This window comes from Capricornis sumatraensis, chromosome X, assembly GCF_032405125.1.
Source record: "Capricornis sumatraensis isolate serow.1 chromosome X, serow.2, whole genome shotgun sequence".
NCBI classification, from domain to species: Eukaryota; Metazoa; Chordata; class Mammalia; order Artiodactyla; family Bovidae; genus Capricornis; species Capricornis sumatraensis.
In genome coordinates, this window is record NC_091092.1 from 33,450,418 (window position 1) to 33,474,315 (window position 23,898).

General features: G+C 39.7%; 1 pseudogene; it reads right to left on the minus strand.

The window, feature by feature from the left end:
* Positions 1-255: 255 nt before the first annotated feature.
* LOC138071626 (DNA repair nuclease/redox regulator APEX1-like) lies at positions 256-23,681 on the minus strand (annotated as a pseudogene).
* Between the last annotated feature and the right edge of the window lie 217 nt (positions 23,682-23,898).

Genomic DNA, 23,898 nt, shown 5'->3' on the forward strand with positions numbered 1-23,898 from the left:
AATAGCTTTTTTTAATGTAAAAGAAAAAGAAAGAAAAAAAGCACCACCCCTACACAAACACCTTCCTTGAGAACTTAACATCTGTTATTAGAAGCCTGGGTAAAGGATTCCGTAGTTTAGAAGGGAAATACAGTGCAGATTTCTCTAGAGAGTAGTTATTAAAGAAGTTTGGGGGTAAGAAGTTTAAAGCTAGCTTTGTGGGCTAGCTTGGAGGGTGGGCTTATTTCCCAGGCTCAATGTGATTTGGGAGAGGTGTCATAGGGCTGGGTATAGGGTATTGGGACAGTGGTCACTGCCCAGAGCCTTGGAACAGATTTTGCTGTCACACAATTCAGGCAACAGAGACTGAGATAACTAAAAATAATCAAGGCACCAACCAACGTTTTAGGATCGTGCATTCATCAGAGGTCCAAAAGGTGTAGGCGTAGGCCATGTCGGGGTAGAGGTGCCGGAAACTGTCATTGAGTGGCACAGCCTGCAGCAGTTTCCCGAAGCCTTGCTGCTTGTGGAGTGAAGCCAGCATTCTTTCTATTTCCCTTTGGGTTGTGAAGGGCAATTTCTTCATGAGCCATGTTGAGGTCCCCACAGAGTACAAGGGGCTTGCGGGATGCCAAACCCTTCAGGAATTTGCAAAAGGCTTCATCCCAGTGCTGACGGTACTTCAGGTGTACCAGACCTCCTCCTGCATTAGGCACATAGGCTGTCATGAGCACAAATGCATCATATTCAGCCACAATCACTCGGCCTTCCTGATCATGTTCTTTCTCACCAATGCCATAGGAGATTTTGAGTGGGCACTGACAGGAGAGGAGGCCTGCACCACTGTACCCTTCCTTGTCTGAAGGAGCTGACCAGTACTGATGGGATAACCCAGACAGCTCTTGAAGTTCAACTGGTAGTTTGTTCTCTGAACATTTGGTCTCTTGGAGGCACAGGATATCTGGGGCTTCTTCCTTTACCCAATCTAAACATTTCTTCTTAATCCAGGTTTGAAGCCCATCCACATTCCACGAGCAGAACTTGAGTGTGGCTGATTTGCCACTGGGTGAGGTTTTCTGATCTGGGGGGTCTTCATACAGAACTGCGCCCTCTCCTGCCGCCTCTTTTTCGCTCCTGCCTTACCCTTCTTGGCCTCTGGCTCGGTCTTGGGCTCTTCCCTGTTTTCGACCACCACTCCCTTTGTTCTATGTTTCAGGCATCACTGTAACGAACGCCCTTCTGTACCAGTTCCACGTCGCCCGCTGAAGCAGTATTTTGATTGCACTGGTTGCTTCAGTCCCTGTCTGGCTCCTCCTTAACCCAGCACAAAGAATCCATATCAGATATTCTTGAACCTAGTTGTCTCTCTACCACCCAGACTGCATGGTTCTTTCTCTCCCAGTTTTACTCATATTTAAATTGTTTGATTTTTTTTTTCATTGAAATGCATTACTTTTATAGTCATAAAAAAGAGAACTATTTTTAAAATGCATACAATTGAGTTAGCCTCCGAGGGGACGGGTGATTTTTGTCTTCCAAAATCATCATTATAAGAGTGCATAATGTATGTATATCACTGTGGAAACTGTTAGAAGAATTATTCTCATCCATCATCCCCAGTATCTTATGGGGTTAGCAAAATCAAGAAACCTACCAAAAACAAATAGCCATTTAAAAACCATTTTCTACTGGAAAACAGGACAAATTCTATGATAACAAGGCTAAGTCTGTATATCACTAGAGATTAAGTATGACCATTGTAACTGTAAGAGATCATATAATTTGAAATGGTGGCCAGCAAACAAAATGAATTATGACTGATACTCCTTTGTGAGAAAAGCATGTGTGATAACCATGTGGCTCCTAGTTTTATGTCATGTGGATGCCAGATGGTGCCTAAGGCCAACCTCATCTTTTACTCCATTTCCAAGCTTCTTGTCATCTCATACACCTGGGATATAGATCAGGGGTGGGGTGAGGCTCAAAGATAGGCTGAGGATGACTGCTTTACATAACCCGAATATTTAATAATTTTGTTGCTTAGTCCTTGTCACATTATTAAAGTATAATGTACCCTCTTCCTTTCTTTTTAGTATACTTGTCTCCTCTCTCTACCAAAATATCAAGTGTTAGATAGTTGTGCTATAGATTGGGATTTTGTCTGTATGTGTGTATGTTCGTGAGTAGGGATAGAGTAGAGAATGATGTATGCAGTTAGTATAAGATGCTGAGAATCATTTTCCTTGATTTTTTAGAAATTTTGATTTCCTGTTTCTGTGAAATAATAAAGAATATTAAAATGTGCTTTCAAACTAAAAATTAATCTCTATTCAAAGAGAATTTCTTAGAAAATGCAGTGGAAAGGCCAGAACATTGGGAAGAGATACAGCGATTCGGAGAGATATTTGTGTTTAAAAAAGAAAAAAAACAGGCCCTTTTTTTGCAAGCAGCCTGCCTGGCTTTAGTTATATAGTAATAGACAAAGATTTGAGTGAATAGAATGACAATAGGAAATATTAATATGTATATATATATATATTATATATAACTGAATCACTCTGCTGTACACCTGATACTAACACAACATTGTAAATCAGTACTTAAATACTTTAATAAAAAGAAAAGAAAATACCAATATGGAACAGGCTCTACTTTATAAGGCCACATTGGTCTGGCCTATCCCATACAACAGGCAGATGTTCAGATAGTGTCAGTAATTAAGCACTTGATGAGGATCTATGAGCAGTGTGTTTTTATAATATAATCGATGCAGGCATTTTGATTCCTGTCTTTGATGGCTTTCAATCTAGAGGGAACCATAAGACATGCTGACATACAACTTATTGTAAAGAAGAAAAAAATTCTAATATTGCTTAGACTGATATTTAAATAGTGTTAGTGCATAGAACTCATATTATCTGGATCAGTCCAAAAAAGTTCTCTGAACCAAATGAACCTTAAGATGAAATTTCTAGGAAAGAGTTTTGTTACTCTTACTTTTGAACCAGACTGATTAAGACTGCTCAAGGAACTCTGCAATCTGTATTATCTTCTAAGCCCAGAGAGGAAGATTGCTGTCATAAGAAAAAGTTCATGAAGAGAGACTGTTGGAGGCTTTGGTTGGGTTTAGTACATGCTGATTTTATGGCAGCAGTATTTCATCAACTGGTACTATAAAGACTATTACACACTACTCACACGATTAGAAGATAACAACCATTCATTTCCATTTTGATCATCTTCATTATTTCTAGGATATTTGTAACTTATAGGATAATGTGATTAAATTTAGTCCCTTGAATCAAAAGGAATTCTAGATTATTTCCTTTTTAATTCTGGGAGAATTTAAGCCATCTGTTGCCTTGAAGCAGAGAGATTTAGCAATCAGGCACAGCAGTAAGAAGATATTTGTCTAGGGATGCTATTAATTAACAAACTTGGAAAGCATTCTGCATTTCTTACCTTAAAGTCAAAGCACCCTAACAAGTACATTGGACACTTAGATGATTAAACTTGTCTTGGATCAGATGCTCTTTATGTTCTGCTTTGGATATACAGAATAAAATGTGAATAGAATGTATTAGATCCATTACCATAAAAAGAAAAAGGTACTAAATGATAAAATTGTTGATTCTGAGATACCAAATAAGTGTGCATTTATAAAACCTGAATATTTCTAAATAAATATGATGATATTTTCACATAATCCTTTTTCTCTTAAAAGTAACTCTCCTGGCATTTCTTCTAATGAACTACTAAATTTAAATTTGAAAATTTGTGCAACAAATTTTGAGGGAACTGAAAGACATTTTTTTGTTTCTTCTTAAATCAACTTTATTTAGGTATAATTACATACAATAAAATTCACCCATTTTAAGTACATGCATTAGTGACTTTTCACAAATACATAACCCGTAAAAATCACCACCACTATTCAAGACTGAGGATGTTTCCATAACCCCTTAAGATAGATTTTTTTTTTTTTTTTTTGCCCATTCCTGGTCAATTCTGTCCTATCCCCAATCTCATTGATCTGGAAATCATTGATCTGCTTTCTGTCACCATAGATTAAATTTACCTTTTGTAGAATTTCATGTTAGTGAAATTGTATAGTATTTCAGTTCAGTTCAGTAGCCCAGTCGTGTCTGACTCTTGGTGACCCCATGGACTGCAGCATACCAGGCTTCCTTGTCCATCACCAACTCCTGGAGCTTGCTCAAACTCATGTCCATCGAGTCGGTGATGTCATCCAACCATCTCATCCTCTGTCATCCCTTTCTCTTCCTGCCTTCAATCTTTCCCAGCATCAGGGTCTTTTCCAGTGAGTCAGTTCTTCGCATCAGGTGGCCAAAGGATTGGAGTTTCAGCTTCAGCATCAGTCCTTTCAATGCATACTCAGTACTGATTTCCTTTAGGATTGTCTGGTTGGATCACCTTTCAGTCCAAGGGACTCTCAAGAGTCTTCTCCAATACCACAGTTCAAAAGCATCATTTACTCTTCTGTATATGACTTCTTTCACTTAGAATGAGGTTTTTGGAGAGTTTGCTTTGAGGGATAATTGACAAATTAAAAATTCTATATATTTAAGGTGTACACGTTGATGTTTTGATATATGCCTGCACTGTGAAATACCACAGTCAAGTTATTTAACATACTTACCACCTCACAAAGCTGCCATTTTCCCTGTCATTCCTTCCTTTGTTCCTTCCTCCCTCCCTCTCACTTTCCCTCCCTCCCTCCCTTTCCTTCATTCCTTTCTGTGAGAATACTTAAGATCTTCCCTTTAAGCAAATTTCAAATATTCAATAGAATAGCTATGCACTTCCCAGGTGGCTCAGATGGTAAAGAATCTGCCTGTAATGCGGGAGACCCAGGTTCGATCCCTGGGTTGGGAAGATCCCCTGGAGAACGGAATGGCAACCCACTTCACTATTCTTGCCTGGAGTATCCCCATGGACAGAGGTGCCTACAGTCCATGGGGTCGCAGAGTCAGACACCTCTGAGTGATTTAAGCACAGCACAGAACAGGAGTGTAGACATCTCTTTGAGATCTGGATTTCTCTTCTTTGGATTTATACCCAGAAGTAGGATTGCCAGATCATAAAGTAGTTCTATTTTAATATTTTGAGGAACCTTCATACTATCTTCAAAAATGGTTGTGCCAATTTACATTCCTAGCAACAGAGTACCAGGGTTCTGTTAGTTCTCTCTGTATCCTCATCAGTACTTATCCCTTGCCGGTTTTGCTAATAGTCTTCCTAAGAAGTATGAGGTGGTATCTTAATGTGATTTAGCTTCAGATTTCCCTGATGTTTAGTGACACTGAGAACTTTTTCATGTAACTGTCAGCCATTTGTATGTCTTCTTTGAAGAAGTGTTTATACTCAGATTTTTTTTTCAGTCAGACACTTTTTGCTATTCAATTGCATGAGTTATATATATATATATATATATATATATATATAATTTTATGTTAGATATAAATTTTATATATTTACATATATAGGTCTTCCCTGGTGGCCAAGTCAGTAAAGAGTCTGCCTGCAATGTGGGAGACCTGGGTTCAATCCCTGGATTAGGAAGACCCCCTGGAGAAGGGAATGGCAACCAACTCCAATATTCTTGCCTGGAGAATTCTGTGGACACAGGAGCCTGGTGGGCTACAGTCCATGGGATCGCAAAGAGTTGGACAAGACTTAGTGACTAATGCTTTCACTTTTCATATATATATATAATTTGTATGTTAAATATAAATTTTATATATTTACATATAAATATATGTAGGATACTAACCCCTTATCAAATAGATGGTTTGAAAATACCTTCTCCCATTCAATAGGTTGTCTTTTAATTTTGTTGAATTTCTGTCCTCAAGTGATTCCAGGGTACATAAATAAGTTAAGAATATCCAGTCTAGACTTTAACATCAAGCAGACTAGAATTGGAGTCCCAGCTCTTCTATTTACCACCTTTTTACTTTTGCAAGTTCTTTTACCACCCTAAACCATTACTTCCTCAATTTAGAATTAGTGATAGTACTTTATGGTGGATTTATTATTATTGCTAGGATTGAATAAGATTTTATATATATGTGTATATATATACATATATATATGAAGTGCTTTTACAATAATGACTGCCACATAGATATTTCCCTCAAATGTTGGTCCCTTTCTTCTCTTCTGTCCCTCTAAGAATTGACTTTATTCTTTAATACACTTCTGTACATCCCATCCATGAAAGTGAAAGTGAAGTCGCTCAGTCATGTCCGACTCTTTGCAACCCCGTGGACTGTAGCCTACCAGGCTTCTCTGTCCATGAGATTTTCCAGGCAAGAATACTGGAGGGGGTTGCCATTTCCTTCTCCAGGAAATCTTCCCAACTCAGGGATTGAACCCAGGTCTCCCACATTGTAGGCAGATGCTTTACCATTTAAGCAACCAGGGAAGTCCAGGGAAGATCCCATCCATGGGAATCTCCTAAAAATACCTTTTGGACCATGGTATACCCTGCCACACAGCATCCAATGGTGCCTTATTATCTACTGGGTGAAGTCCAAACTTCAAATTCAAAATTCAAGGTCCTCTACAATCTGAACCCAGCTGTTTCCTTCCTACCACTACATGAATATTTCACTCAAGTTCAGTTAGTGGACACCAGGGTTTCTTCAGTCTGTCAGAGGGCTTGTTGTTTAAGAGTAGAGAGGTTTGGTCTTGTAGGGGTGGATGGTAGTGTGATGATGGAAGTTCTGATAGCATTTCAGAGAGGAGATGACAGGATTGAGAAAAAAATTGTCTTTTTCATTCTGCTCCCTTTTCTCATTAAAATATCCTTCAGTGAAGTGTGCCCAGGTTATCTCAGCTAGGAAATATTTCTTTAAAAGACCAGTTACTGCACATCAACTCTGTGTAAGATATTACCTTAGCAATGAGGACCAAAGTGACCTGAGAGTTCATCACAAATAGGAAACAGACTTGAAAACAGATAATTTAAAAAAATTGTAATATGATATAGTACTGATCATGGCATCCAGTCCCATCACTTCATGGCAAATAGATGGGGAAACAGTGGAAACAGTGGCTGACTATTTTTGGGGGGCACCAAAATCACTGCAGATGGTGATTGCAGCCATGAAATTAAAAGACACTTACTCCTTGGAAGGAAAGTTATGACCAACATAGATAGCATATTAAAAAGCAGAGACATTACTTTGCCAACAAAGGTCCATCTAGTCAAGGCTATGGTTTTTCCAGTGGTCATGTATGGATGTGAGAGTTGGACTGTGAAGAAAGCTGAGCACCAAAGAATTGATGCATTTGAACTGTGGTGTTGGAGAAGACTCTTGAGAGTCCCTTGGACTGCGAGGAGATCCAACCAGTCCTTCCTAAAGGAGACCAGTCCTGGGTGTTCATTGGAAGGACTGGTGTTGAATAAAGGTAAGACACGGAGAACATTTGAGACAGAGGGAACAGAAAATACAGTGGGATAGAGGATGTGAAAGGATTCCATGGGTTCAGGGAATCATACAACGTCTGATGAGGCTTCAGTATAGAACTGGGGCAAAGATGGAGTGGAAAATGAGAAATGAGGCTCTGAAGGTAGATCACAGTCAGTCTGTGGTTCTTATATTACAATAATAATTGCAATAATAATTTATTGAACACCTACTATGTATTAGGTGCTCTGTAAAGTGCTATATATACATTGCTTTTTCCAAAAATTTCTATCAGCCGTGTGACATATAAGGAATATTATTATTCCCATTTTTTCATTGAGGAAACTGAGGCAGAAAGTAAGTAGTTGCCCAAGGTCACCAACTGAAAAGGCAAAGCTAAGACTGAAATCCAGGTGTGAATAAGCACCGAATTCATGAACATGAATGTACGAGGCAGCGATGGTAGCAACATAGATGTAGAGCAGAGGGATTGCATCCTCTGAGGCATCCTATGAGGTAGAAAGATAGTGTTGTTATGGCCTGATGTTGAGGGATAAACCAGAGTGAGGCATAGAGGGTGATTCTAAGGTTTCTGGCTGGGGAGATGTGGTTTTGGGAACATGGTTAACCCATTTGTGGACATGGAGAATTTAGGAAGGAGAAGAGTGAGAGGCGTTAATGAATTTGAATTTGGATGTTTCATAAACTTCAGGATCTTCCAGTAGATTGAAGCTGTTCACTAGAGATTTACAAATACAGATGGCGAGATCTGGACTGGATAGACAGATCTGGAATCAATCACCATGTTGACAATAATAGAAGTTGAGTCATGAATATAATTACCCAGGGAGAATGTATAAAAGGAAAAGAGCAGAGCATCAAGAATAGATTGTCCCTTCCTTGGAAAATTTTTAATATATTCCTTGCTAACTAGCATAAACTTCCTAGTGTTATATAGAGACTTTTTTTTTTAATCTCTCTGATGCCTGTTGGATTATCAACTACTTGAAGACAGAGACTGTCCTGAGTAATTTCTACAACCATTTAGCAGAAAGCCTTGTGCAGAGTGTGAATTCATTACATTGGATTGTCCTGGTACACTGGATGGTTTTAGAGACAGGACTGTGAGAAACCATAATAAGGGGCTTTCGGTGAGAGCTGTGTATTGGGAGCAGTGGAACTGAGGAGAAGGTGTCAATATCTCCATCCATACCAAGAGTTGGGCTATTTCCCTCATTTAAAGTTGGAAATATAGTCATTTCCCAAAGTACAAATTTTGTGCTTTGTTAAGCAAAGATTCTCAGGCTTGGTGTATGATAGAACTAATTAGGGCAGAGAGAAATTTTCCAATTTGAGCTTTCACATTCTGAAGAAAACTTCTGATTGTAATAAATGACAAACAGTTCTTTTTTTAATTGAAGGAGAGTTGATTTATAATATTGTGTTAGTTTCTGATGTATAGCAAATTGATTCAGCTATATACATACAGATATATATTCTTTTAAAATTATTTTTCATTATAGGTTATTACAAGATATTGACAAAACTGAGTTTTTGTTTTAAAATTTAGGAATAATATTTCAACTATGCCTCACACTGCAACTGCTTAAATGAACTATTCACTGATTATTCTGGGATTTGAGAAGACTCAGGGCACTGAATAAAAGCTGACTATTGTTATTTAATTGTTGGTAAAAGACACAATCAATACTTGATTACTCTGAATTGGTACATCCAGCCATGCAAATCTTTAACCTCAGATTAATTAAATGTAGGACCATGACCCAGCCTACAACAGTAATCTTTAGTAATAGAGAATTAACTGATGTAAAGTCCATTTGTAAAGCATGTAGTTGTGCTGATGCCCAAGCTAGTTTTCTACCTATCATTCTGTCTGAACTATCAGCAGAGTTATGGCAAGCAGAGTGTTAACATTGGCATTTCAGAGCTCCTTCCCCTTCTCCCTATTCCTACTACCCGTTTTTACCACAGTTCATAAACGAGATATTTCTACACCCAGTGGTATTTTGCATCTTAGTGAAGATTGTTTCCTTCCTTAAAATCCCAAATATTTTTACAAATTGCCATTTCTCATGTCCGGAAATATTCATTAAATCATTCAAAATGTAACACTTGTGTATTGGGTACCTGCTATGTGTCAGGTACTATACTACTACACTCGGCATTAGGGATGTCGTGGGGAACAAAACTGACAAGTAACCTGACTATACCTCCTGTAATGAGACAAATACATAATAGACAAACAAAGCATAGGTAAATGAGATAATTTTAGATTAGTGTCATGTAGACAATAGAAGTGAAAAGCAAAGGAGAAAAGGAAAGATATATCCATTTGAATGCAGAGTTCCAAAGAATAGCAAGGAGAGATAAGAAAGCCTTCCTCAGTGATAAATGCAAAGAAATAGAGGAAAACAATAGGATGGGAAGGATTGAAGAGATCTTCAAGAAAATTAGAGATACCAAGGGATCTTCATGCAAAGATTGGCTCAATAAAGGACAGAAAAGGTAGGGACCTAAAAGAAGCAGAAGATATTAAGAAGAGGTGGCAAGAATACACAGAAGAACTGTACAAAAAAGATCTTCACGACCCAGATAATCATGATGGTGTGATCACTCACCTAGAACCAGATATCCTGGAATGTGAAGTCAAGTGGCCCTTAGGAAGCATCACTACGAACAAAGCTAGTGGAGGTGATGAAACTCCAGTTGAGCTGTTTCAAATCCTGAAAGATGATGCTGTGAGAGTGCTGCACTCAATATGCCAGCAAATTTGGAAAATTCAGCAATGGCCACAGGACTGGAAGAGGTCAGTTTTCATTCCAATCCCAAAGAAAGGCAATGCCAAAGAATGCTCAGACTACTGCACAATTGCACTCATCTCACATGCTAGTAAAGTAATGCTCAAAATTCTGCAAGCCAGACTTCAGCAATATGTGAACCGTGGACTTCCAGATGTTCCAGCTGGTTTCAGAGAAGGCAGAGGAACCAGAGATCAAATTGCCAACATCTACTGGATCATGGAAAAAGCAAGAGAGTTCCAGAAAAACATCTATTTCTGCTTTATTGACTATGCCAAAGCCTTTGACTGTGTGGATCACCACAAACTGTGGAAAATTCTGAAAGAGATGGGAATACCAGACCACCTGACCTGCCTCTTGAGAAATCTGTATGCAGGTCAGGAAGCAACAGTTAGAACTGGACATGGAACAGCAGACTGGTTCCAAATAGGAAAAGGAGTACGTCAAAGCTGTATATTGTCACCCTCCTTATTTAACTTTTATGCAGAGTACATCATGAGAAATGCCAGGCTGCATGAAGCACAAGCTGGAATCAAGATTGCCAGGAGAAATATCAATAACCTCAGATATGCAGATGACACCACCTTTATGGCAGAAAGTGAAGAAGAATAAAGAGCCTCTTGATGATAGTGAAAGAGGAGAGTGAAAAAGTTGGCTTAAAACTCGACATTCAGAAAACTAAGATCATGGCATCTGGTCCCATCACTTCATGGCAAATAGATGGGGAAGCAATGGAAACAGTGACAGACTTTATTTTGGGGGGCTCCAAAATCACTTCAGATGGTGACTGCAGCCATGAAATTCAAAGACGCTTGTTCCTTGGAAGGGAAAGTTATGACCAATCTAAACAGCATATTAAAAAGCAGAAACATTACTTTGCCAACGAAGTGTTGTGTAGTCAAAGCTATGGATTTTCCAGTAGTCATGTATGGATGTGAGAGTTGGACTATAAAGAAAGCTGAGCACCAAAGAATTAATGCTTTTGAACTGTGGTGTTGGAGAAGACTCTTGAGAGTCCCTTGGACTGCCAGAAGATCCAACCAGTCTATCCTAAAGGAAATCAGTCCTGAATATTCATTGGAAGGGCTGATGCTGAAGCTGAAGCTCCAATCATTTGGCTACCTCTTGCGAAGAACTGACTCATTTGAAAAGACCCTGATGTTGGGAAAGATTGAAGGCAGGAGGAGAAGGGGACAACAGAGGATGAGATGGTTGGGTGGCATCACTGACTCAATGGACCTGAGTTTGGGTAAACTCTGGAAGTTTTTGATAGACAGGGAGGCTTGGCGTGCTGCGTCCATGGGGTTGCAAAGACTCCGACATGACTGAGTGACTGAACTGAACTGAACGTAGACAATAGAAGATGACAGGATAGAGTGATTTCGTGGTGGTAGTATTGGAGAGTTGTGAAACATCAACTAAGATTGTCACCTCCCTGAGGTGACATTTGGGCTGAAACCTGAGTGGTAGCCAGGCAAAGATACAGGAGAAGAGGGTCCCAGATGGGAGGAAGAGCAAGTGCACAGACTCCAGGCTGGGAACAAGTTAGCAAATCTAAAAAACGTAAAGAAGGTCACTGTGGGCCGAGCTAGTGATGGGGTGGGGGTGGTGAGTGTATGAGGTGACCCTGGAGAAGCAGGTGGACTGGGTCACTCAGGGCCTCATGGGCCAGGATTTGCAGCTTGTATTGTGTTCCAAGAACAGTGGCAAGTCCCTGCTGGCTTTACCAGTTGGCTTCTGCCGTTTGCCTTTGGGGCCCCTGTGTCCCTCATCCTGCTTCTTTCTAGAGTAAATGACGGCCAGTTTTCCCTGTCCCAGGGGAATGCTTGGATCTCGGGTGGTCTAGAACCATCCATTCTGTGCTGTCACTGCCCCTCCCCAGTTTCACCTCCCTCTGCCCCGTCTCTGAGTGAGAAATCCTCATCACTCTTAACAGAGGGGCACAGCTGGAACTGGGGGGGGGGGGTCAGATCAGAAAAAGACACCCCTTCCAAGATGGAAAACAACAAGAGTCTTCCTGGAGTGGATCATTGCCATCTCTTGTAGCAGCATCTCAAGACAGAGACAGACCTTCGTACAACCATGGGTGCGGGTGTGTCCAGTGCCAGGTAGCGCAGTGTCCCCAGGACGGTGTCCACCTCGGAGGGAATTCACAGCACAGACTCTGCAGACAGCATCCATCATTTCAGCCTGTGCTTCACGAGGAGACAGCAGGATGATGGAAGCTTTGGGTGTCTAAGAAGGAGTTTTGTAAAAGGTGCTAGAGACTGAGACTTCTCCATGTGTCCAAGGCACAGAGACTACGTGTGGGGCTCTGAGCCCTTAGAAAAGCTGTCTGGTGCAGTAAGGATTTGTCTTCCTTTCCACCAGAGTGGGGATCATATTGCCTACAGAACTCTCCAATTCTCCTTTCCTAGACACTATGGGCACCAAACTGCCTTCTTCTTGTTAAAAGTAACTCCTTCTATTTGTACTGTGCTCACAAATGTTGCCATCTATGCAATCTAGTTTAGTCATCAAACCAACCCTACAAGGTAGGGCTTATTCTATGTCAAAGATTATCAAATTAAAGCTCATAGAAAGTGCCCCCAGGAAAATATAACTCTGTATATAAACTGTAGGGAAATGAACATCAAATGTGGTAAATATCTTGGAAATAGAGCCAAGAGGATTTTCTTTTTAAGGATTCGATGTGGAAGATGAATAATATAGTTTCTTTGTCATTGTTACAGACAGATGAATTCATTAAGGTTAGTCTGTAGTTCTTGCTAGAAAACAGCTATTAATTCTTCCAACACAGTGTTGTGTTTAGGTTTCTGACAACTAAAATAAAAACTTATAGGAAGACTTTTCTCTTTTATTTTTTCTAGTTGTTTCATCCTTGGGATAGTTCTAGATTAGTCACCCAATTAAGTCATCCAATTGTGAGTATACTGTTTGCTTTCCTATTTACCAATGCAAAACCTCTTTTAATATGAAGAAATTGGCTGTTTCCTTTAGTGGGTTGCTGTGGTTGAGATGGAGGAAATTGGACCTTTGAGGTGGGTAAAGAAGTTCTTATTGATGAAGAGCAGACTTCAGCTATCCAGTGACAAATGGGGCAAAAGGAGGTCTGGGATTTTGTGAAGGACATTTGACAACATTTTAAATGAAGGATGGAGTTAGAGATAGATCTTAGTTTCCCTAGACTTCTGTAATCAGTGATGTGCTACATGTAAATCACTCCCCTTTCAGAGTTGTTGGTCATAAGGAAAAGTTTAGGAAGTAACTGGGAAAGAGCAATTGAACTCAGATTTATAGACCTCCTACAACGTGCCAGGAATTGCTGCAAGATTTTTCCAAATATCATCCCATTTCCTTTGCACAAAAACACTGGGAGGAGGAAATATAAAGCCCTCTTTACAGATGAAAGGATGTCACTGACCCTTAAATAGTTTAAGTAACTTAGTCAAGGGACAAAGCTGCTAAGTGGCAGATTCATGATTCGAACCTAGGTGACTCCACCGCTTACCTTCTCTTTACACTTCAGCCCTTGTAAATGAACATGAATGAACTGGCTTAATTAAAATTGCTGGTTTATTTGTATTTTTTAATGTACATCTTAGGCTTCTGGCTGTAAGTCTTAATTTTACAGTAAGCAAGCAAGATTGAGCTCCCTAACTCTGGAAATTCGATGGTTGAATTATGGAAAGATACTTTATGGAACCACTCTATATGATATTTCATTTTGCTCTCAAGTTTAGAAGAGCTATTTCTCTTAAAATCACAGTTTTTTGGCAATTTGATTAGCTTTTTCTTGGGATTGTCAAAAATATCTAGAGGGTTATAATAAAAATGGAGTCCGAAAAATGTGAACAATCAGGTCAGGGGCCAAAGAGAATGTCAAACACTAGTCAGCATGGGAACCAAGATACTTGATTATATACTGAGATATCATTAAGACCTGAGATGTTAGCTCCAAATGAGAACAAAATGGGACTCGTAATGTTCACAGCTTTCATGATGAATTTATAATATTGAAACCAAATTTACTTGGGGTACCATTTTATAAGGTCTGACACTGTTTCTACTGATTCCCCATCTATTTCCCGGGCTCCAAAATCACTGCAGATGGTGACTGCAGCCATGAAATTAAAAGACGCTTAGTCCTTGGAAGAAAAGTTATGACCAATCTAGATAGTATATTCAAAAGCAGAGACATTACTTTGCCGACTAAGGTCTGTCTAGTCAAGGCTATGGTTTTTCCAGTGGTCATGTATGGATGTGACAGTTGGACTGTGAAGAAGGCTGAGCGCTGAAGAATTGATGCTTTTGAACTGTGGTGTTGGAGAAGACTCTTGAGAGTCCCTTGGACTGCAAGGAGATCCAACCAGTCCATTCTGAAGGAGATCAGCCCTGGGATTTCTTTGGAAGGAATGATGCTAAAGCTGAAACTCCAGTACTTTGGCCACCTCATGTGAAGAGTTGACTCATTGGAAAAGACTCTGATACTGGGAGGGATTGGGGGCAGGAGGAGAAGGGGATGACCCAGGATGAGATGGCTGGATGCGTCACGGACTCAATGGACGTGAGTCTGAGTGAACTCTGGGAGATGGTGATGGACAGGGAGGCCTGGCGTGCTGAGATTAATGGGGTCGCAAAGAGTCAGACACGACTGAGCGACTGAACTGAACTGAACTGAACTGACCATTTTATAATATTTCCATCAAAAAGAAAATTACCAGAGCTGGGAGAATCTAAGAAAAGCCCATAAGGACTAAAAAGGAAAATCCTTATAATTGGATTTTTAAAAAATGGGCTTCCCTGGTGGTTCAGCTGGTAAAGAATCTGCCTGCAATGCGGGAGACCTGGGTTCAATCCCTGGGTTGGGAAGATCCCCTGGGGAAGGGAATGCGTACTCACTCCAGTATTCTGGCCTGGAGAATTCCATGAACTGTATAGTGCGTGGGGTCACAAAGAGTTGGACACAACTGAAAGACTTTCACTTTTTTTCAGGTTCAACACACACACAACTTCTGCATTAGAGTTGTAAACAGTTTTGATTACATAGGAAAATATGTGTGCAATGTCAAGTCTGCTGCCTCAACGAGAATAATTTATTGAGAGTCCAAATATGGGATTTAAAAATCACTTCAGATTAGAACTATTTTCACCATGACTATCCTTAATTTGTTTCCTACACTCCAGCAGAAATTTCCTCACTATTTTGGCTTCATTTTCCATCTCCAGGACATAATCTTGCAAGATCACCTCTCACCCTTATCTCTTGGTGACTGGGCACTGAGATGGGACATTATGAACTTGATCTGACAACTTAATAAGGTGTAATAAGACCTGAAATAGGGGCTAAGACCTGAAATAGGGGCAATGCCCTCTCGACTGAGAAGATCTAGACAGGTGTAGAGTCTTTTCAAGGGTATGTCTAACCAAATTCCCTTTAAGACTTCCCTTTAAAACATTAAATGTCTTTTCCTGTTTCAAACTACAATGTGATCAGTTGGAATATTGGCAAAGAACAGGTCATTAGCAAAAACTCCAATGAAGACAATTTGCTTTGGGTTTGATTTTCCTGTTTTTGTGGTTAGCTTAGCACCAGATGGTGCCCTAGTGAGTTCTGTATAAATAATACAATCATAGGGTTGAGTGATTCTCTACCAGTCACAGAATCAAGCAGAAAATAGCACTTGTCTTTCTGCACAAGCCCATGTAGATTATCTTATTGCAGATTTGTTCTCATGCAGCTCAAACTCTCAAATTCTTGTTATGGTTGGTGGTTTTTTTTTCCTATTTCTTTATTGGGCAAGCCAGCAGCCAACTCCTCATTGTGACCCAGAGGGAAGGACTACTGACTTGAGGCTCTTTAGATGATACATCCATCCATTGCAGAGAGGAGAAGAGGTGAAGAAGCAAAAATCTCTGCATTCCCTCTCTTGTTCCTGAAAAGGAAGAGTGGCCCCAACACTCCCTTGACAGTTGGTGCACATTAGGGGGTGAGGGAACTGGCTTTGCCCACAGAAGCCCTGTGGCAACCCCTTACAGGCTTTCAAGGTCCAGCTCAAGTGCCAACTCCAGCCCATGATGCTCAGTGATCTTTCCTCTTTCTCCGGGTTCAGATGACAGTTACAGTTTGTTCCTTAAGATCTAGCTCTTCATTAGGTTCTCTTTGATATTATAGTTTCCCCACACGTCTCCCTTTGGATGTAAGTCTTATCTCACCCATGGGATTCTAAGTTGCTCAAATCTATTTTCTTAACAACCTAAATGACTTAGCACAGAATCGGGCATTCAATAACTGCTGTTGAATTGATAACACATATGTGGGTCACAGCTCCCACACACTGGAGCACAGATTTAATGGTCAGTACCCCATTCAATGAGCAGAGTTTGTCTATGGTGACACAAAGGATTCTCATTTCTTGAGAGTGATGGAGAAAGAATGAAAAACTTCCCCCGCTTTTCTGCTTTCATTTTACTGTCCTGAAGATGACCCATATAGTAGCAAACCACAGAAAAGGTGATGTAGCCCATTGAAGGAAAATAGGTGGAATCACTGAGAACCTTTCTTCTTTTGAAAGCTGCCTGTATTTTTACTCTGGAAGCACAGATGACCATACGCTATGTCCAGCATTCACATAGACCTATAATAAAATTGAGCCACTCAAGTATTTTTCTGAGCTTGGGTCTCTGTTTACAAGTCTTTGCTTTAATAGTTCCTATGTATTAGATGTTTTGGGGTGACCTCAAAAAGGCACTTAGGAATTTAGATCAGACTATTTAAACCAGTAATTTACTAATTATAAAGAACTAATTTCTAAATAATTTATTTCACGTATTTCCCAAAACATCTTATGGTCTGTGACAGAGTTCTCAAAGTGTGTCCTATAGAATATTAGTATTTCATGACATATGAATAGATGCTTCCTGGAAAAATAATTGGTTGCTTGGTTGTTGGGAGAAATGTTACGTATCCTGTTTGCTTCTTGGAGCATCACATAGTATATTAAAGGCTCCAAAGTGTCTTATAGCAAAAAGGTCTGTTTAACTTGTTTATCTTGGCATTTAGCAAACATATTTGATCTCAGGAAGAGAATAATATTTAGTGAGTATTCTGTGCCAGGTATATATTAGCTTATCAAATTTTCACAATAAAATTCTAAAATTCCCTTGTGGCTCAGATGATAAAGAAGCTGCCCGCAATGCAAGAGACCCAGGTTCAATCCCTGGATCAGGAAGATCCCCTGGAGAAGGGAATAGCAACCCACTCCAGTATTCTTGCCTGGAGAATTGCATGGACAGAGGAGCCTAACAGGCTATATATATATAGTCCATGGTGTCAAAAAGAGTCGGACACGTCTGAGCGACTAACACTTTTCACTTTCACCCATATTTAAAGATAGGGAACTGAGCTTCTGCTGTATTAAATGATTTGTTCCATGTCAAACAGTGGCAGAGTCTTATATAGTGAATTTTCATGTGGACTCTGCCACCAAGTAGCTATGTACAACTGGTTTGGACAAATAAGTCAATCTTAATTTCCTTATCTTTAAGTCACATGAAAATAATAATGGTGTAAAGATGAAAGGAGTTGAATTTATATTACCATGTTTTGACAGAAAAGTGCCATACAGGTAGCATTTGTACTTTTCAAAAATAGGAGGAGGAAGGGGGGAGGAAGAGGTCAACAACTAGTTCTAGGAAACATGTTCACTCAAAACATACAAGGTTAAGTGCTAAACTTGTAAGAAAGTGAAAGTGTTAGTCTCTCAGTGTCCAACTCTTTGCAACCCCATGGACTGGAACCCACCAGGCTCCTCTGTCCCTGGGATTTCCCAGGCAAGAATATTGGAGTGGGTTGCCATTTCCTCTTCCAGGGGATCTTCCCAACCTAGGGATCGAACCTGTGTCTCCTGCATTGCAGGCAGATTCTTTACTGCCTGAGCCACCAGGGTAGCACTGCTGCTAAGTCACTTAAGTTGTGTCCGACTCTGTGCGCCCCCATAGACAGCAGCCCACCAGGCTCCCGTCCCTAGGATTCTCCAGGCAAGAACACTGGAGTGGATTGCCATTTCCTTCTCCAATGCATGAAAGTGAAAAGTGAAAGTGAAGTCATTCAGTCGTGTCTGACCCTCAGTGACCCCATGGACTGCAGCCTTCCAGGCTCCTCCATCCATGGGATTTTCCAGGCAAGAGTACTGGAGTGGGGTGTCATTGCCTTCTCCACCAGGGTAGCACATGTAAGAGCAAATGTAAAAAAAAAAAAAAAAAGTTACAGCTACCCTGAATGTTCACCAGAACACATATTTTCATTTCATAACTGCTTTGTATTTTTGGTATAGTTAGATTCTCAGATTCATAGATTGATCAAATTGGGCAGTACAGCATTAAAGCACTCAGTGGTACTGTTTTGAAATGTTAAGACTAGAAATACATTATCACTAGATATTGGAACTTTGACTCTTAACAGCAACTTTCTTTGCTTCTATGGCTTTAAGCCAGAAGCTAAGCTTCTTTCTGTTTATTTTTGTATCATTCATTAAGTAGGCATTGCAAAGAGCTAATGGTCTTAGAGAGTGGCTCTGCCTCACTCTACCAATTCTAAGGTATGGTACTTGATTCTTAGGACTCTATCATCTCTCTCAATTTGTCAAGTTTACCATATGAGCTAACCCATTTTTACTTGGCCCCTTGCAAGCTTGAGTGAGTTGGATGTAGATACATTTTCCCCCTAAATTTTGAGAGTCTTTGTAAATTTGTTCTACCTGTAAATTTAACAGATAAATAACACAGTGTATAATATAACACTCTGGAAATTATTCCACATACTGACCTGAATGTGGTGATGGGTGTATGACAAAGGGGAAGAAGACTGCTAATTAGACATCTACTTTGCCAAACTGGAAACTGATTTCCTTGTTACCTAAGTTGAACTGAATTCCATTTCCAGTCTCGAAGTCATTATGAAGGCAGTGCACAACTGAACTGAGACAGACTACATTTTGCATTCTGTATCCCTGAACTATCGTTAGCTGATATCATAAATATTGATAGATAGTACAATACTCCACCAAGTTTATTAAAAGAATAATTTAGAAGCCCATGGTGGTTTTATCATCTGGGGTTCTACCATTCTCTAAAGTGTGATGACTGTTTCTGTGGTTTTCCTAGATTTGGTATTTATGAGTTGTTTATGGGTCTGACATTATTTTATGCTAGAATTCATTAACCTTTAAAATGTTTCTGATATGGTTACTCACTATTGTCACCTCTGGTTTCTAGACACACAGAATGCATCCTAAAAAGAGGAGATGAAACTGAAAGCATTCAGATTCACCAGAAGTTGCTTTCTTTGGCTACTTGGTTTCTGAGGTGTAGTCCCAGCTGTTCTGGAGAGAGCAGAACTGCCCTTAATGTGATGACATTCCAGTTCCTTTGATAGAGCCTCAAATTACAAACTTCACTGTCTGATAACTGTGATTTCTTAAAAGACGTGCATCTATATCTTTGTTGTAAAGAATAGAAGAGAAATAATGGCACTATTTAAAGGATAGTTTCAATATATAAAAAAGGGTAATTGCTGTGAAATCTGTGCATAGCCTAAACGAGCTTATACTCTGATAAAAGCATTTCTCTAAAGGCAACTGCCTGGGTAGATTAATGTTAATGCTGCCGTCTGGGTTCTGCTCAATAGAGCTTATGGGACTGAATGGGATGGACAGTAAAAACAGACAGACATAAAACCCCAAACTTCTTTCACTCTTTTCTAAACCCTTTGGTCTTTATGTAGCTCAAAAGATGAAGCAAGTATCAGAAGTACTTCTTAACACGCATTAAATACTGAGCCTTCTGCTGCTAAGAAGTGACTTAGCAAGGATTGAAGCTGAAGTAAGATATATTCTAATATTGATTCTGGCCTGAAATAAATGCGTATGTCCTTGAAATAATTTTCTGGTAGCTGTTTATTTATTATTTTTTAATATATATTAAATAAAAAGTCCTTTGTTCTCCTTCAAGTTCTGGATGGGCTAATTAGCCATTTTGTAAACCAACATAGTACAGTATTTCATCTGGATAAATTAATTTATAGTCTTGCATTGAAATGTAATTAAAATGTTGTTGCAACTAGTTTTTAGTCCCTAACCAGCAATTGCTGTTACTCTTTACATGAATTGGATGGTAGATTTCATTAGCTTGTTTTCCTGGGCAAAAGATAGTGTCTAATTGCAGTCTCTGATCCACAGAGCTACAGAACAAACCCCCTTAGCTTCAGCTTGCTAAGCAAAAGTTTTCCATGCCCTGTAAAGATATAGAGATGAAGATGCTCCTTTTGCTTTGATAACATGTTTTTCATTTCCTTGAAGCTGTCTTTCGGGTTGCTAATCCCAATCTATAAACTTGCTAATCCCAATTTATGAACTTGAAGTGAGGCTATTTTTGGCTACAGTTTAAGCCAAAATTTGCTTATTTTGTTCTTCCTACATAAATGTCAAGTATATTTACAATCAATCCATCAGTTTGTCTGCCAATGGTATTTAAAAGTAAATTTCAACACTGAAACATGTACGTTCATTCATTTATTCTGTCACTCAACAAATATTTATGTCTGACTATGTTGTTCAAGGCATTGTGCTAAATATACCCTATGATGCTTTTTGTGAACATAGCAGGACAATTTCTTAAGTTTAAAATTTGAAGTTGAAAAAATTAAAAATTTTGAATATCAGATTTTTAGTAGAACCAGGCCAAATTGGTGGCATTATCTATCAGTAAGCATGGTGTATTTTCACAACTTTAATACTTAGTAACTGTGTAAAGAGAAACATATTTGCTGAATTAGCGACTTTTTTGGAAATTTAAATTGTTTGACTGGTAGTCTTTTAAGAAAACACTGACAGATTTTTCTGTAATGGTCTGTGTAATCATGTGATTTACATTGCTAAGCTTTTTTCCTGGGAAGGCACATTGCTGAAGGATTAAAATAAAAATACTGTACTATGTTTGTGTCACAGACCTCAGTTTTTAACACATTTAGTAAATTAAATTGAGGAAATTAAAAATCAGTGAGGCTTTTGGGTTGTGAGAAGGTTATTTGGAATTTGGGGTAACAGCTCATTGCACCTTAGGTGAGATTTTTAAAAATGCTTAATGTTGCTTTACAGCATCGCTTTAATTTGTAGAAATGGGGCTTTATGGTTGTTTCTACACACACACCCACCCACACACCCACACACCCACCCACACCCACCCACACCCACACACACCCACACCCACACCCACCCACACCCACACCCCCACACACCCACACCCCCCCACACACACACCCACACACACACACACACCCACACACACACACACACACCCTCGTTGAGAACCCAGTTGAGGAAAGAAGATTGGATCTAGTCAAAACTAGTAGATACAACATAGTAAATGAATTTGCTTGTTTAATTCAAGGTATACTTCCTGATTGATTACAGTATAGGCCAGCAAAATATTCTGGTATTTGAGCTAGTTTACATTATCCTTAAAGGGGTAAAGAAAGAACAGGAAATACCTTCTCATCTCAGCTTGTCCTCAGGCATCAGGTCACAACTACCACTCAGTACCAGAAACCCAGTCTTCAGGAGGAGGTCCCGACGGGAAGCCAGCTTTCTAACATGAAGGTTGCGTAGTAATGGTTGGTGAATGTGGAGATTGACACCCTGGAGCACAGAGCAACACTCTGATGGAGGCTGAGCACACCACACAAGGTGCCACTCTTTGACTAGCTTTTCTGTGTCCTACCAGGCTCTTGTTTTCACACTGCTAGCTCATCTTTTCACCAATCTTTCTTTTAATGTTTTACCATTATGATAGTTGAAAAGAGAGCCTTTCTGAAGCAAGTGCTTGTTGAAGAAACTTTTTCCCATCACTCTTCTGCTGTGGTAGTTCTCCAGAGAAGTTTCCTCACTAGATATCTGATCCAGGTATCATAGGGAATTAGTGGTATTTGTCAAGTCTAGTTGGGCTTCCCAGGTGGCTCAATGGTAAAGAATCCACCTGCCACTGCAGGAGATGTAGGAGAGTTGAGTTTGATCCCTGGGTTGGGAAGATCCCCTGGAGGAGAAAATGGCAGCCCACTCCAGTATTCTTGCCTAGGAAATCTCATGGACAGAGGAGACTGTAGTCCATGGGGTCCCAAAGAGTTGGACATAATCGGGGAACTGAGCACTCACACACACACACCTTATGTCTGGTTAATCACGTATCACAGACTTCCAGGGTAGGGGGAAACCTTCTGTTCATTTAGGCCGACATTCAGCTGATGTTTGGGTCTGTTGCTTTTAAAAAGAATCTCACAAGGAACTCATTGCCTCCCGAGACAGCCCTTATTCAGTATTTCCCCAAGGGTATCCTCTTTAATGGCAGTCCCACAAGGTACTTTACAAAAAGAAGTGTTCCACGGTCAAGTAAGTTTGAGAAGTAATAGTCAACATTTAAGCTCTGAGTATTCCTACAGAAAGTAGACTTGTTTAACCTGCAGCTTCCCTTAACTAATTTGTTCATGAAAACTCTTTCTCCCATATAACACATTTTAATATTCATTCTACAGAAAATATTTCAGTATATTTTTTTTCCAGATAATACATGTTTGTTAAAGCAACTTAAAATTGCATTGACTTTTTGGATGCGTATCAAGGTGACCTTTTGACTCCTTGAGTCTCATTCTCTAGTACTACTTGCTGTTTAGTCACATCTTCCTGTTTTGCTGTGGTTGGCTTTTTGGATTCAAGTATTGGTCTTCTTTTTCACGTTTCATCTTATTGGATCTAGTCCACCTCTTCAGCTTGCCTTTTTGGATCCTGACTGTGTCATCCTGAACATTCATTAGCAGTCTGAGATCTGTGCTACTTATTGATGTCATGAGCATGCCATCTAATATCTTTATTCAATTTGTTGATTAGAAGTGATGAATAGGACCGGGCAAGGTTGGTATTGAAGAGGAAAAGTTAAAATTAGGCCTAACCTCCTGCTCATTCTGCCTCTGTAACTCCGCTTGCTTCTTGCAATATCTGGATCACGTAGGTCACGTAGTCTCAGAAAGTGGGGACTTAAAATACTAGGAACTGGAGCTTATCTCATTCACCCTTGTCCTGCTCTTTGCAACTGCCCAGCCTTGCAATCCTGCTTAATCATGCCTGTCCATGTAGAGGTCAGGCATCCCCCTCCCAGTCTTGACCACTATTCCGCCATGCATGAAACCCCTTAGTTTAAACCAGCCTATTAGCAGCTAGTGTTGCCCACTATAGTCTGTCTATAAAAACTCTGTAACCCCTTTGTTCTGGGCTCAGAGCTTGGAGAGTTTACTCCTCTGGGCCCGCTGGGGTAATAAACCTGAGTTCTCTAACTTTCCCAGTGTGGTGCTTGGTTTCTCGATTATTGGTTTCTGCAACAGTATCGTTCCATAAGCCATCGCCCTTTGGTTCCAGTTGCTAATCTCTCTAGTTAGTAACAAATCCTTCAGAAGAGAGTTTCCATTTCCCTGGCCTCTAGCCTCTAGTCTTTGTAGTTTGCAAACCTATTTTTTTTAAGAGGCAAATCATCTTTTCCTATTATTAGCTCTTCCAATTTTTCCAAAGCAAAACGTAATAATTTTGTTTCTAAATATAGTGGCTCATCAACTCTTCATA